At 37.1% G+C, this 15,005-nt stretch overlaps 1 protein-coding gene across 7 annotated transcripts in view; it reads right to left on the bottom strand.

The window, feature by feature from the left end:
* Positions 1 to 15,005, bottom strand: part of LOC121314353 (zinc finger and BTB domain-containing protein 7C-like) — an 89,128-nt gene that overhangs the window by 14,638 nt on the left and 59,485 nt on the right. For 4 of the 7 annotated variants that reach the window (XM_041247549.1, XM_041247558.1, XM_041247539.1 and 1 more), the window contains one exon: positions 13,357 to 13,446. The gene's annotated coding sequence lies outside the window, so the exon portion shown is untranslated. Of the gene's footprint in view, positions 1 to 4,366; positions 4,904 to 7,696; positions 7,829 to 13,356; positions 13,447 to 15,005 lie in introns of those variants that run through there. The other 3 variants (XM_041247521.1, XM_041247530.1, XM_041247567.1) reach the window with 3 other exon arrangements.

Raw genomic sequence — 15,005 nt, forward strand, 5'->3', positions numbered from 1 at the left:
CATCTACCCTATAGCTTCTTAGAGAATCACACAATTTTCACATTTTGGAATAATATATATATATATAAAAAAAAATGTCCCACCATGGTTGTAAATACAAAAATCAGAGTTATCATAACAAAGTGTATGTATATGTAACAATGTAAATATTGTATATTGACAGAGAGGTACATCCAATCTGGACTATACATATACAGTAAATGCTTTACAAAGAATAATTAAAAGAACGTGTATGTTCACCATGGCTTATAAGGTATGGCAACAGGTTTTCTAAAATACAATATTAGCCATTAAAAGGAAGGAAGAGAAACCAGTAAGCCAGAGATTTCCCTTTACAACCAGTTCAGTAAACATGAGGCTGGTTGCACTCCCGGTCCCCACACCCATGGTGAAACCCCAGCCAACTCAAACATTGGTGGGCTGAAACAACAACCTTGATAACAGAAATTTACATTGCAGAAAACTCTCACCCGCCCTTAAAAGGCACAGCACTGTGTTTGTTTAAAGCAACTCTTCTTAATTGTAATGCAAGGAGGATCTGAGGGGGATGTGCCACATAGCCAAGGAGAGGGAAGTCTTTTCTACCACAGTCCTGTTTTGTAGCTCCCATGCCTTTAGGACTCTAAATCCCCAGTCCTACCACAGATAATCTGCACAGACATATCATTATGGTTTACCTTTATCTTTTGGATGTTGCTTCATATCAGGATGTAAAGTATTTCATAACCCTACAGCTCCCCAAACTGGTCCTAGTGGAGTGGATTAAAATGCACATTTCTTCTTTTATCAGGGGTATTGCTAGGATTTACCAGTGGCCTTTACTCTAGTGTAATAAAAAATATATATTGTAAAACTTGATATATAATGCTTGACTAAAATATAAATGTGTATTTACTGGAGTTGAGACTTTTAGAGTGAAACATTTGTCTCTTTGTTAAAAAAGTCACAACCTACTGTCAGACTTTTTCAAACCTTAGGGAAGTTTCCACTTATGACTCAACTCAATATATGTACATTAGGAAGGCATTATATAGCAAAGTTGGCCACTGAGGTCTAGAGTTGTGTTTTACATATTTAATTACTAAACTGAATGAATACAACCCCTGACCAGATCCTAAAGACCTACTTAAATTGTCCACAACCTGCCCAGGACTCTAGTCACATTTCACAAAAGGTGGACTACACTTTCTATAGGGGGTGTTATCTCTTGAATGAGCCATGCTGTCAATGTTAGCTTATGCCATTAATAAACATAATCACACCATTTCTCTGTAATTTATGTCTGCGCTCTAATTATGGTGAATGGATACAAGAACAGAGGTAATCTGACATAAGAAATACAATCACGAGACAGCAATCCTTTAAAAAGCTTAATTATTTATACACATTTGAGCCGAATTGCTGTAACATTACTGCATATAAACACTGCAATGCAAAGTTTAATCCCACCAGCAAGTCTTCAATTTAAACCATGGTATTACAGTGCTATGTTGAAATGCTCCTGTTCTACCTTAATACTTTTTCCAAACAAATCATGTTACACCACATGTATCACTAACATCTTTGAAAATAATAGGTGTAGCTTTTATTATGCATTGCATCACTATCTTAATGTTAAGCAACAGGACAGCTAATTATCTATATGTAATTTGAACCACTGCAATAGTGTCAGCAACAAGACCACTTTATATTAGTAAATGCACACTTTACATGTAATGTATGTGTGGCAGTGCAGAAGTCCTGCCAGTGTAAAAAGGAATGTATGAATGTAAATTTGGCAAGGACGGGGTTACACCCATCCCTGCCAGCAATCACAGATGCAATGTGGCCATTCCCCAATTAGGTAATTGATAGTTAATCGGAGAATGGCCATGTGTGCAAGGAGAAAAACCAATGAAGGCCTCGCCCAGCCTGACCCTTTTAAGTTTTGTAGCGATTGTCCTTATTGTTGTGTTTTGTGTTTGAACTCGCTTTGTTTGTTCCTGTTTTTTTTGTGTTTAATTAATAAATATGGGAAAACCAGTGCTTAAACTGCAGCTTTCCTGCCTGTCTCCTTCCTGCTGGTAGCAGCTTGAGCCACAGTGCTACCCTGCCACAGTATTACACACACACAAAAAAGCATGGTTCACATGGTCTTTTATGATTTTTTATAAGAAATGCTGGTTAAGCTCTTCTTTCATGATGAACAAATTAATAGTTCTCCGTTTCTAAAAATGCTTCATACCACAATGGGGTAGTGTAGATGTTTTAGAAACCATAACAAAATTAGGCAGGCCTTCAGTTCACATATGCGACCTTGTCAATTAACTCTAAAAAGGTCTCGCTTGGAAATAACGTGGTTGAGAAATTAATTTGTTGGCACTGAAGAGGACTGGAAGAATATTATTAATAAGTATGACAGTGTAAGCCATGTTCCAACTATTGAACAGAAGGAAACCACACAGGTCACACAGTACCTGTCCCCAGGCAACCATAAAACAGTAACAACACTGAACCAGGACATAAAAAAGACGTAACATGTGGGATCTGTTATGGTTAACTTACAAAGGCAACCTGAGCTAGAGATCTCTCTGACATTGCAGGCTTGCTGGACTTCAATTCATAGCAAGTTCTTAACAACTATCTCTGTACAGAACAGTCGTCAGGAAACTCACATTTCATTTTGGATTACCATTTCTTTTTAAATAATGCTTTGAGCTTGACTGGAGAAGGGATGGGGCTTTATTTCTTATTCCACTCAAATCATGTGTCAATGTGATCTTTCAACTTTGCCAGCCTCCACCTATTATTTCTGCCTATATCTGATGAAAATAACTCGGTACTGGAGCAAAACCCTGAATAATTGTTAATACCTACAATAAAAATAAAAATATAAAAAAAAACAATTTCACTAACTTTTGAAGCTACTCACTCTTTAAGCAGTGTACCACCAGCTTTTCCAAAACTCACATTACCATGCACCATGCTTTGATATGGTTTCTGTGTGCTTTGCTGCGTACTGCTTCCCCTAATGACTGGCATGCTTTTCAGCCAGTGGTTTGCTTTATCCCTGAAGATACTTGTGAGATGAAATGATCAAGGAAATGGCACAGTAACAGAAAGTAAGGCTTGCACAATTAGAGCTTTCTTTAATGTGTATGGAACCAGATATATTAAAAAAAAAAAAAAAAACACATGTTTGCTGTGCATCTTTTTTCCACATGCAGTATAAGATCTACTGCTGAAACGAAAGACAACAAAACTACTAAATAATGTTATTTGAGGGACAGTTACACCAAGACCAACAACAAAACAATATTTTGTGAAAACAAAAGTGAAAACCACACAGGACTTCACAACAAATTGCAAATGCGACGTACACGTTTGAGCACTCTTTTCACGCCTCCCTGTGCTGTTGACCTTGTGTTCTTGTTGCATCCACCCCCACACCAATTCTGCTCAAGTGATTATATTGAGCAAAGATCACTGGTATACCTGGGTGTCTTGTGCGCAGATACTTCTGTGAGCTAACAAAATACACTGCTGAACCAACCACATCATGCTTTAGTGTCAGGCATTGTACCATTATCTATAGAGTGACTTATTATTAAGTACACCACACCTAAAATGTTAACAAGAACAGATAACATTGAGCAAAAAGCTTTTTTTAGTCTTTCCCGCCCCCACTCCCATTCATCAACGCAGTACACATACAGTTACCAGAGTGAAAGTAAGACAGAGAAAATCTTTTTGTATATGTCTCAATAAAATATACCACATAATCTTGATGTTTATAAAAGCTATTGAAAACAGGGTGCCTCATATTATTTTCAAAAAGTCCACACTGGTTTTGTAATTTTACAAAACTATTAGCAAACTACTTAACATGAAGCGAATTTCTGAATCGTTAAAATAAAATAAAAATCTGTCTAATTTGTAAAACTGATAGTTTAATCTCCCTTTCACAAAAATGCTGCAAACTGCACACTGGAGTAAAATAAATGTTCTCTATTGGGGTCAAAGCAGTGTGTTTTGCTCGGCTAAAATCTTGGACATGGAAATGTACAGTATATTGCTCACTTGAAATACAAATTATAGTATTCTGAAGTACTGTAAAACAAACCCTCATTAACGGTACTAGGTGTGTATTTTCCTGATCTTAAATAAATGCTGCATTTTAATTTTCTTGAGACGCTGTCTGTGTTACTGCCCAGATACTTCTGTGAGCCACTATAATACTGTGTTTTTGTGAACACATGCTGCTCTGCTGTAATTCTATTTCAAAGCTTTGAAACACAAAGAAAAAAATCCTGCTGCACAGCAACCTGTGTCCCTTCAAATCAACCATCAGCAAGCTGGATAATTCGTTGTTAAAAACACCACCCACCTTTTAGATGTTCAAGTTTCTCCCTGAGGCAAGAAGTAGGTGCAATGTGACCTTTCTCATCTCTACATCAGACCACAGAGAAGCCAGCTTTGCATTCACAACTGAAATTCATCATACACCAATTAAAAATGGAAAAAAATGGAATATCCAGGTAAAAAAGAAATAAGATGCAATTCCCTTTAAAATAGCCTGGAAGGGAATATAGAAGCAAGAATGCAGCCTGTGTACCACAGCAGGGAGGAAAGTAAGAGCACTGCAATGCTGAGATGTCGCGCCACCAGTTTTTATAGCAGGGTGGGTAGCTGAAAGATAATAACACCCCATCCTCCTCCACAAAACAAGTTAAGCACAGTATGTAATAAGCTCATGGCTCAGACGCCCTTTGATTTAGGTCAGACAAAATGAATTTTTAGTTTTCCGTTAAAATGACTTTGGCAGGAGGAGGCAAAAAAGAAAGTTCACAATACTGTAAATGTGGCCCCAACACAAATTGGAGCCCTGTGGTATTTCTTTCTAGAAGTAGGAAAAGGGAGGGATGTACATTATTATTATTATTATTATTATTATTATTATTTATTATTATTATTATTATTATTTATTTTTTTTTATTATTTTTTTATTTTTTGCAATCTCTATCTTTACAACCAATGGTTTTGCCACAAACCTTTGATAAAGCCACCGAAAACTATGTCATTTTAAACCAACTTAAGTAATATGACCCTCTGTTTTTGTTTGTTTTTTTTTTGTTAGTTTTTTATTTTTTATATTTAGTACAGGAAAAATACATTTAAGCAATGTATTCCCCTTTTAAAATGTGACTTTCTGCAGCTAAAATTACCTTTATTTAACATAAACTAAACAGATGGAGTACAGTGCATTGAAGACTAAACTAGGTAAAAAATATACTAAACATCCACAAATATTTTAATGTAACATTTAACCTGGAATACTTCAGCATGAAGCAATAGATCAAAACACAGTGGAGACGATCACCAGCATATTATGCTTTGCAAATCCCTATAACCAAACAGTCATTATATGTCCATAAAAATATGGATTTTAATGTATATTATTTTGTGATAGTGTAGGGAGTCGTGGCATTGATATAATCACTTATCACACTAATGAAAGAGACTGGAGTTATGTGTTTTAGCTCTGTGCTTTTAAAGTCGACAAGGAAATTTACCCGATAGTAAACTATAACGACAGTTTCACACAGCACATGTCATTTAAGGGCCATGCGCATAAACCTGAGGCATAAACCTAAAACTAACACAATCATGGGGCCAGTATCAACACTAACCAATAATAGGAAACCAGAGATTTCAAAGGCAAAATGTCAAAATGAGATGGATTTGAAAATAAAATAGCTGTTCGGTTTTTGAATACTAAATAAATGCATTAACTTTCCTTTCTTTTACAAGAAGAGTGAGGCCACTTTAAAATGGAGGAAAATGTATCTGCTAAAACGAGTGAGTTCTACTTCAAATAAGTGAGTTCCGGCAAATCTGGGAGTTCTAGGATTGTATTTCCGGTTCTCATATTCACATTTTATATTAGATACCTGCATATTGGAGCGTTACAAAATTTTCACAATGGTTTCATAAAGTAACAATTGTCAGAGATATATGTTTTAGAATCACACAGGTCATCCAATCTTGTCAAGAATGCTTTTTCTGTAAAATAGAACCATGGTTGTGGACTGCTGTACAATTTCTCTTTTAGCTATGGAACATGTTCTATAGGGGGTTACTTTGGGTAAGATTGTTTAATGTGTTTTTTGTTAAGCCAAAACTATTAAATAGCTTGAGCAGCCACGTAACTGGAAAAAAGCTTATAGGTAATTATCTGGGATCTGAACACGTAGACTAGTCTCAAGTGCAACTAAGGCCAAAAAGGTGTATAATAGTGGGTATATTCTCCACCCTGAAGCCACACTGAGAGACCACAGTCTACACTGATTGGAGGGTAATGCAGTCTTGTTGCTTTTTCAATCGACAGCCCCTACCGAGCAAAAACTACTCATTACTCTAAATGAGTGCCAATTTAAGGCAGTTGTTTGACATAAGAATGAAGAACTTGACTGAGAGCATCTGAATTCAGTCGATATGAGACCACACGAGAACTGGTGTCAGATAAAATAACTTCGCAGCCAAATTCAATGCAGCTGTCTCCCCAGAAACATGTCTTTTATAGTTTCTAAAGTAGATTTTGTATTGTTGAAAGCACATTTTCCTTCAGTTCCGTCTCTAACCAACAGGACTGATAGTGACTCATCACAGACAAAAACAAATATATCTATCAGCATAGACTCCTAAAGGTGTAAAACACTCATTTTAAAAAGGGCTTCACACCCCTGTGCTTCAATGATGAAAAAACATCCAACTGCTCTGGTAGATACAGCTGGCTGAACATTGAAAAACTTCTAAAAGCCAACTGCTCCAGACCTAATGCATAGTCAAACACAGGTTTAATTCCTTTGCATAACATCTCCATTCTGTATTGGAGAATTACAGACTCCAGGTGGTGCTAAAAACAATTCATAATAAAATAAATAAATAAATAAAAAGTGATACCTACAAGCAAGATTCCATGGCTACTATAATCATTTTAATAATGGTCTTACACCACAGTTATGAAAACTAAAACTAACAAAACTAAAAACAGGAACTTCTGTACAACACAGCTGTTCCAAGGGAAGCTCTATGAATAAGGGGGTATTCATATACACTTAAATTTAGAAAGGGGAAGATGCACCTGATACTAGGCAAGTTGATTTCTTTGCTACAGCTGTAAATACAAAAAGAGCAATCTGTATGGTAAAAAAGTAGATCATGATCTACGTCCCTAAGATATGAAAATGTAAATGTGACATACATAACATCTACAGACAGATAGGAAGGAACCTCCATATATTCCCAGATGAAATAAGAAATATCCTCCACTTTTGGATAAGCATGTATGTACAGAGTACCAGGCACTTCCACAGCCAGGGCTTTGTATACACACAGCTATAAAACACTTAACAGTACAATATGCATTAATGCTAAAACATTATTTGACGAATATCAAATGACCTGAAGCTCATTTAACCACTGAAGAATATTCTTGGAAGTATATATTAGAGATTTTTTTTATTTTTTTTTCCTCAAATCTTATTCCATTAGGCACTGGATTTACCTACCAATAGTTTTCCTTTTCAACTACCTTCTTATGCACAACAATGTATTTTATACAGTATTCTAAGTGAATTATAGCATTATAAAACACACACTATTGTCTATGTATGCAACCTTGCATTCTGTTGTTTTTTTGTTTTTTTTTAATTACCTCTCCTCAGTGGCAAGATACTGATGAGTGGAGTCCACCCAGTTACATCAGTGATTGCTACAGGAGTGAAGTATCATCATCTACAATCACCTGGGAAGCCACTGTTTTCCGATACGCATGTAAAGAGAACGGCTGTTCAGATAAAAAAAAACAAAAAAAAACAGATAAAATAAACAGCAATGGTCAAAGGATCCATAGTCCAACATTTCATAGGAGAAAGCTAAGGGGGCAGTCAGTACTGCAGATTTTATCTCGATCGAAGCTCTGATAATTAGAAATAGAGCAACTGCAACAGCATCAAACCAGCAAGAAAAAATTGTTTTTAACTAGTTGTAAACAGTTCATTTAAGGTCTTGCCTTCCAAGGCTCAGCTCTCAACCAAAGTGAGATACAGCTTTTACATCAAAAGCAAGTATATTGTATTAAGAATAATTCCTTGCTACTAAAGTTGGCAAGCTCTACCCAGTTTTAGAAAGCAGCCTTTGGTTTAGGATGTTGTAAATCCCATACAGCACAGCAAGGCAGCACTTAATAGCACTAGCTTTAAACTGTCCCATGACACCAACAAGAAAGGCTCAGGCATAATTTGCAAAGATAAAACCCAGCAAGCAGCAGGCTGCAACAATTAATATGGACTGTTAGTCAGTCAGGCCTGAAATCCTGGCTGGGGCTATAAGAGCACCCCCCCCTCCCCTTCCAAAATCATACCCTCAAAGACACACAAATACAGGCTTTCTTTAACAGAACCCTCTCTCGTTATAATGGTGAGAAAGCAAACAAATGAAAATTAACTAAAAAAAAGGACAACAAGGATTTAATAAAATGTCAGTTAGCTCTCACTTTTACCTAGTGTCTGACCCTGTGGGGTTTAATATGTTCAGTGAGCATTATTTATTATTATTATTATTATTATTATTATTATTATTATTATTATTATTATTATTATTATTAATAATTGTTATTATTACCTAAGAACTGCCCAGAATGCCAAACTGAAACTGATACAGAAATTATATGTTCTCTATTACAACTGATCATGCATATTCATGTGATTTGTCAAAGTGCCACTCAAGGACATTTCTGGTGTTGGAATAGTTCAATTTATTCCCCAGGGAAGGATAATTAGCTTGCCTGAAATAAGCAATCATTTCATCTGTAGTATTTGAAATAAAAACATGGATGTGTCCAGTGGAAATGCTGCATTTGTTCTCTGGAAATCACAAAAGCACACACAGCTGCTACTGCCTGCTGTCTGGAGAAGGACACTGCAAAATGGCTGGCATACTGACTAAATCCTTTAGCTATGGTTATGGTGGCACCCAGGTGCCATAATTAAAATATGATTATTTCATTCCACTGTTTCTCAACTGTTATTCTTTATCCAGTTTTCAGTTTTTGTCTTTACCTGCCAGATATAATATAGTAGGACCGATCTTTTGCTGGAATGAAGCTACAGGATAATAAAAATTCCATTAGGAGGTACCAACTGCCTTTAAAAAACTTTATTGCACTGTATATTATTGATAACTGCAGAGCAAAGTATTATAAAGCACAGTCAAAGCAAAAATGTGTGACTATTTGTGAAAACATATATATATATATATATATATATATATATATATATATATATATATATATATATATATATATATATATACAGTGCCTATAGAAAGTCTACACCGTCTTGAACCTTTTTCACATTTTGTTGTGTCAGTGCCTCAGAGTTTCATGCATTTAAATGAGGATTTTATTCTACTTATCTACACCTGACATTCCACACTGTTATGGGAAAAAAAGTTTTTATTGAGAAAAAAAATTATATGTTAAAAATACAAAACTGAAAGATCAGAATTGGATAAGTCTCCACACATCTGAGTTAATACTTGGTGGAAGCACCTTTGGCAATAATTACAGCTGTGAATCTGTTGGGATAGGTCTCTACCAACTTTACACACCTAGATTTGGCAACATTTGACCATTCTTCTTTACAAAACTCTTCAAGCTCTGTCAAGATCCTTTGGGACAGCAATCTTCAAGTCATGCCACAAATTTTCGTTTGGGTTTAGGTCAGGGCTCTGACTGGGCCACTCAAGGACATTTACCTTTTTGTTCCTTAGCCACTCCAGTGTAGCTTTGGCTGTGTGCTTTGAGTCGTTGTCATACTGAAAGGAACTTCCGTCCCAGTTTCAGCTTTCCTGCAGAGGACAGCAGGTTTTCCTCAAGGACTTCTCTATACTTTGCTCCATTCAAGTTCCCTTCTATCCTGACAAGTGCCCCAGTCCCTGCCGATGAGAAACATCCCCATAACATGATGCTGACCACCATGCTTCACGGTAGGGACGGTGTTCTTTTCTGTGCTGCGATGTGTTGTGTTTGCGCCAAACATAACGCTTTGCATTTAGGCCAGAAAGTTCCATTTAAGTTTCATTTCGTCAAAACTTTTTGCCACATGGCTACAGAATCTCCTGAATGTTTTTTTGCATACTTCAAAAACAGGGTTTTAGGAGGCCTTTCTTGAGTAATGGCTTCCTTCTTGCCACCCAACCATACAGGCCAGATTTGTGGAGTGCTTGGGTTTGGAGGGACGGCCTGAACTAGGTACAGTCTTGGTGGTGCCATACACCTTCCACTTCTTAATAATCATCTTGACTGTGCTCCAAGAGATATTCAAGGCCTTTGATATTTTTTTATACCTATCTCCTGGTCTGTGCCTTTCAACAACTTTGTTTCAGAGTTATTTTGAAAGGCCTTGGTGCTCATGGTTGAGTATTTACTTTGAAATGCACTACCCAGCAGAAGGAACCTACAGGAACTGCTGAATGTATCCTGAAATCATGTGCATCACTACAATTTAACACAGATGAAGGCCACTTACCTTGGTGTGTGATTTTGAAGGTGATTAGCTACACCTGAGCTAATTTAGGATTGCTATTACAAGGGGGGGTGGACACTTATCCAACCAAGCTATTTCAGTTTGTATTTTTACTTAGTTTTCATCAAATGTCTTCTCCACAAATCTGGACTGTATTGTAGGGTTTCAAGAAGGAAGCCATTACACAAGAAAACCCACCCTGAATCCCATTTGAAGTATGCAAAAAACACTCCGGAGAGTCTGTAGCCATGCGGCAAAAAGTTTTGTGGTATGACGGAATAAAAATTGAACTTTTTGGCCTAAATGCAAAGCATTATGTTTGGCCCAAACCCAACACAGCGCATCACCCAAAGTACAACATCCCTATTGTGAAGCATGTTGGTGGCAACAACATGGGGGATGTTTCTCATCGGGAGGGACTGGGGCACTTGTCAGGATAGAAGGGAAAATGAATAAAGCAAAGTACAAAGAAGTCCTTGAGGAAAACCTGCTGCCCTCTGCAAGAAAACTGAAACTGGAACAGAAGTTCACCTTTCAGTATGACAACGACCCAAAGCACACAGCCAAAGCTACACTGGAGTGGCTAAGCAACAAAAAGGTAAATGTCCTTGAGTGGCCCAGTCAGAGCCCTGACCTAAATCCAATCGACAATTTGTGGCATGACTTGAAGATTGCTGTCCATCAACGCTCACCAAGGAAAATGACAGAGCTTGAACAGTTTTGTAAAGAAGAATGGTCAAATATTGCCAATTCTAGTTGTGCAAAGTTGGTAGAGACCTATCCCAACAGACTCACAGCTGTAACTGCTGCCAAAGGTGCTTTCACCAAGTATTAACTCAGGGGGGGGTGGAGACTTATCCAATTCTGATCTTTCAGTTTTGTATTTTTAATATATCATTTTTTTCTCATAAAAACCGTTTTCCCCTTACCAGTGTGGAGTATGGTGTGTAGATAAGTGGGAAAAAAATCCTAATTTAAATGCACGAAACTCTGAGGCACTGACACAACAAAATGTGAAAAAAGTTCAAGGGGGTGCAGACTTTGTATAGGCACTGTATGTATGTATGTGGCTTTATCATTCATAAATTTTAATGTCACATGACTACAATATGGTATGAATAAGTCACAGGATTTTGACCAAGGAGATTATTTTTTTGTGTGTGTTGGTAAACTGTATGCATGCACATAATGTTCCTGTTCATAGAACCTCATGTACTCAAACAAGGGAGCCAAGTTTGTATACTTAAAAACTACTCATTTTGTTCCCACGTTCAATATTAATTTTATATCCGATAACTTTTTGAGATATGGTGCAAAAAGACTCATTCAACTAAAATTTTTTCAAAATTTGTAAACGAACCCATTTGACAAATTATAATAAGTACCACGGCAACTTGCCAAGTATTTTTGTACCTTGGGAACCCACCCCAACCCCAATCCCCCCCCCCCCCCCCCCCCCCCCCCCCCCCCCCCCCCCCATATTATAGTGCCAGGTCAAACTTTATGTATGGGCTAAATGCAGTAACTAATAATATAACATAATCTACTTCTATGAGACTTCTCTCACAGTTGAGGATAAATCAATTGTTCCACGTTAAACTACTCTACTGTATGATCTCTCTTTTGATTTCTACATTTGAATTGCTAACTCAAGGACTATCTGTTTATTAATACACAGATCTAATGATTCCATAAATTGTTTGATGTGTGGGATCCTGTAATTAAAGTATATTGCATGTTTTTGTAACTCATTTGGCAAGTCCCGTAGGAGTCTTAACCAAGACCGCAAACCTCTTCCTGGCTGTACATAGGGTAAATAAACACGAAACCCACTAAATACTGACTGGCAAAACAGCCATTGCTCTTGATTGCTTAAGTCTGGAACTCAGACCTGCTGCAGGGCTACCCTCTGATAGGACTGTGAAGATCCTCGAGTCGTGAGTACACTTGGCTCCTGGACAGAGCTGGGCACAGGCACAAGGTAGGCTCAGTGGAAATCTTTACCTGGGCACATGCCATGTATTAGACCTCAGTGTCGCGTTTCAGAGTTGGTCGACGAAACATTAAACCAATTGAGGCTGCTGGCCTCAACTGAGCCCCTGTGGACCTCACCACACAAAATCATCACACAATTCACTACAACACAATTTTCAGTCTCTGCTTAAAAGGACGCTCAGATCAGGTTGGAGATACAGCCGAGAACTAAAAACGAATATTCAATACACCTGGTGTACCTCAATAACAGATATTTGGAAATAGTAGTAAGTAACCCTTGAACAAAAGTACCTTATCCTCAAATTATCTGTAGGTATTTGCCAAACAGAGCTGAGACTGAAAATTAATCCATTGATTTGTGGAATAATTTAACACAGTTTTTGCATAATTTGGACTAACCTTTAATTATAGTACAATCTTGGACAAACATTTAGATTAGTCTTTATCAGTGTCTTTCTGAAACATTGTTTAAAATTATGACAAAGGTAGATGCCATGTTTCTTGTATGAGCTCAACAAAAGCAAACAGTTAAAATAAAGAGACAATGACCAAAGGCATTAAAAGTGGAGGTATTAATCATTTACAACATGAAAATAAAAACTTGTGAGGAAATGGCTTTCAACTAATCACATCATCCGCTTCAGACACAAAACCCCTTTCCTTTTCTTGTTAGTTTGGTAAACATTCATTTTGATGCATTTAGCTTGTCCTTTCCAATGTGTTAGTTTGGCAGATAACTATCATTTTGGACCAGGCTGGTTGTGATTGGTGTGTTTGCAAAAAGAAGCACTACCTGCTGCTCACATGTGTTACTCCTGTTTGGATGTCCGTCTCTCGTTTCTGCACAGCAGCCAGTTTTCTTGTCTAATTGAGGCAGTTCTTTCTGTAACAGGAAAAGGAGAAAAAAGAGTCAAAACTGTGGAATCCCCCTATACAGCCACCAAAGGGACGGAGAACAATATTCTGAAAAAGACTGACATAGTAGCGTGGTCTTGATGGTGAGCTGGTCTTTATGTTGTGATCTGGTTGGTCACAGTGATTCATTTTATTTGAAGTCACCCATAACTAAACACAAAAGTACATGCCAGTAGTAATACTTAGTGTGTGTGTGTGTGTGTGTGCATGTGCTCTACTCCATGTGAATGCTGGGTAGTATTCACAGTATTTGTGTCCTCATTTCCCCGAATGTTTTAGTATACAAATGAGATACGATTTAGTTTTCTCAAAATATTCTCTTGCGTAGAATTTACACTACTGTTGTGAATTCTACATCTGGTATAGATAGACTACAATATACCTACCAATTCTGAGGTAAGAATTGAGGACAGTGCCAAACACAGAATTCCACAGACTCCATAGGCCACAAACAAACAAAATACTCCCGTGTGGAGCAGGTGTGGAACAGCGTGCCAAGGATTGCTGAAGAGGGGTGTTGATACAAACAGTAAGCTGAAGGCACCCACAAAAAGTACCTTGCCAGAAAAAGTAGGACGGAGTGACATTTAACTTTTTTGCGCTAGAATCCTGTAATAGGATGTAGCAAAAAAACAAAACAAAAAACCCAACATATATATAGATATATATATAATATATATATATAGTTATATATATAATATATATATATATATATATCATTAATTTTAATTAAAATCCTTCCCTGCCAAAACATGTGAAAATGCAACTGGACTTAATTGTTTTATTGTTTAGTAATCCCCTGCACCTGGTGTTAATTGTAAATTAGAGCCAGGTGCAGGGTATTTAAGAGTGCAGCCAGTCTGTTCAGGGCTGCTGAGGGGTAGGAAGCAGAAAGTGTGCTCTGGTTTCGAGCAGTCAAGAGTAAGGTACGGTGTTAGTGTTTATTTGACAGGTAAATGGCTTAGCCATTCTGTAAGGTAGTTAGGTTCCCGTGTGTTTAGTTAGTGCTCAAGAAGGAGCTAGGTGCTAGAGTCCATTTCTGTTTCCTGGGTCTGCTTTTAAAGGGGCAACGAACCGTGAGAGTTGCGAGGATCTTTCACTATATATATATATATATATATATATATATATATATATATATATATATATATATATATAATAATTACATTCATCGTGTAATTGGTGAGGCTTTTATATTTTACTTGACCGTTCCCCTTCTGGAAAGAACTATAGCTCTCATTTTCCCCACTTACTCTAAGGTAAAGTAGGAATAGTTCTCTTCATACCTAATAAATATTCTTCCTTTGGGCAAACTAACTCCTGATTGGCTAAAAGTACTCTGGAAAAACGTGATTCCTTGTTTCTGAAACTTCTTGCACACATGTGGAAACATAGGGCCACTACACACTGAGATAATCCAGAAACACACTACACACTGAGATACTCCAGAAACACACCGAAAACTGCTTTAAGTTTCTTACATTCTACATTTGTTAATTCACTCCAACCTCAATAAGAAAGCATTTT

This window comes from Polyodon spathula, chromosome 1, assembly GCF_017654505.1.
Source record: "Polyodon spathula isolate WHYD16114869_AA chromosome 1, ASM1765450v1, whole genome shotgun sequence".
Lineage (NCBI taxonomy): Eukaryota > Metazoa > Chordata > Actinopteri > Acipenseriformes > Polyodontidae > Polyodon > Polyodon spathula.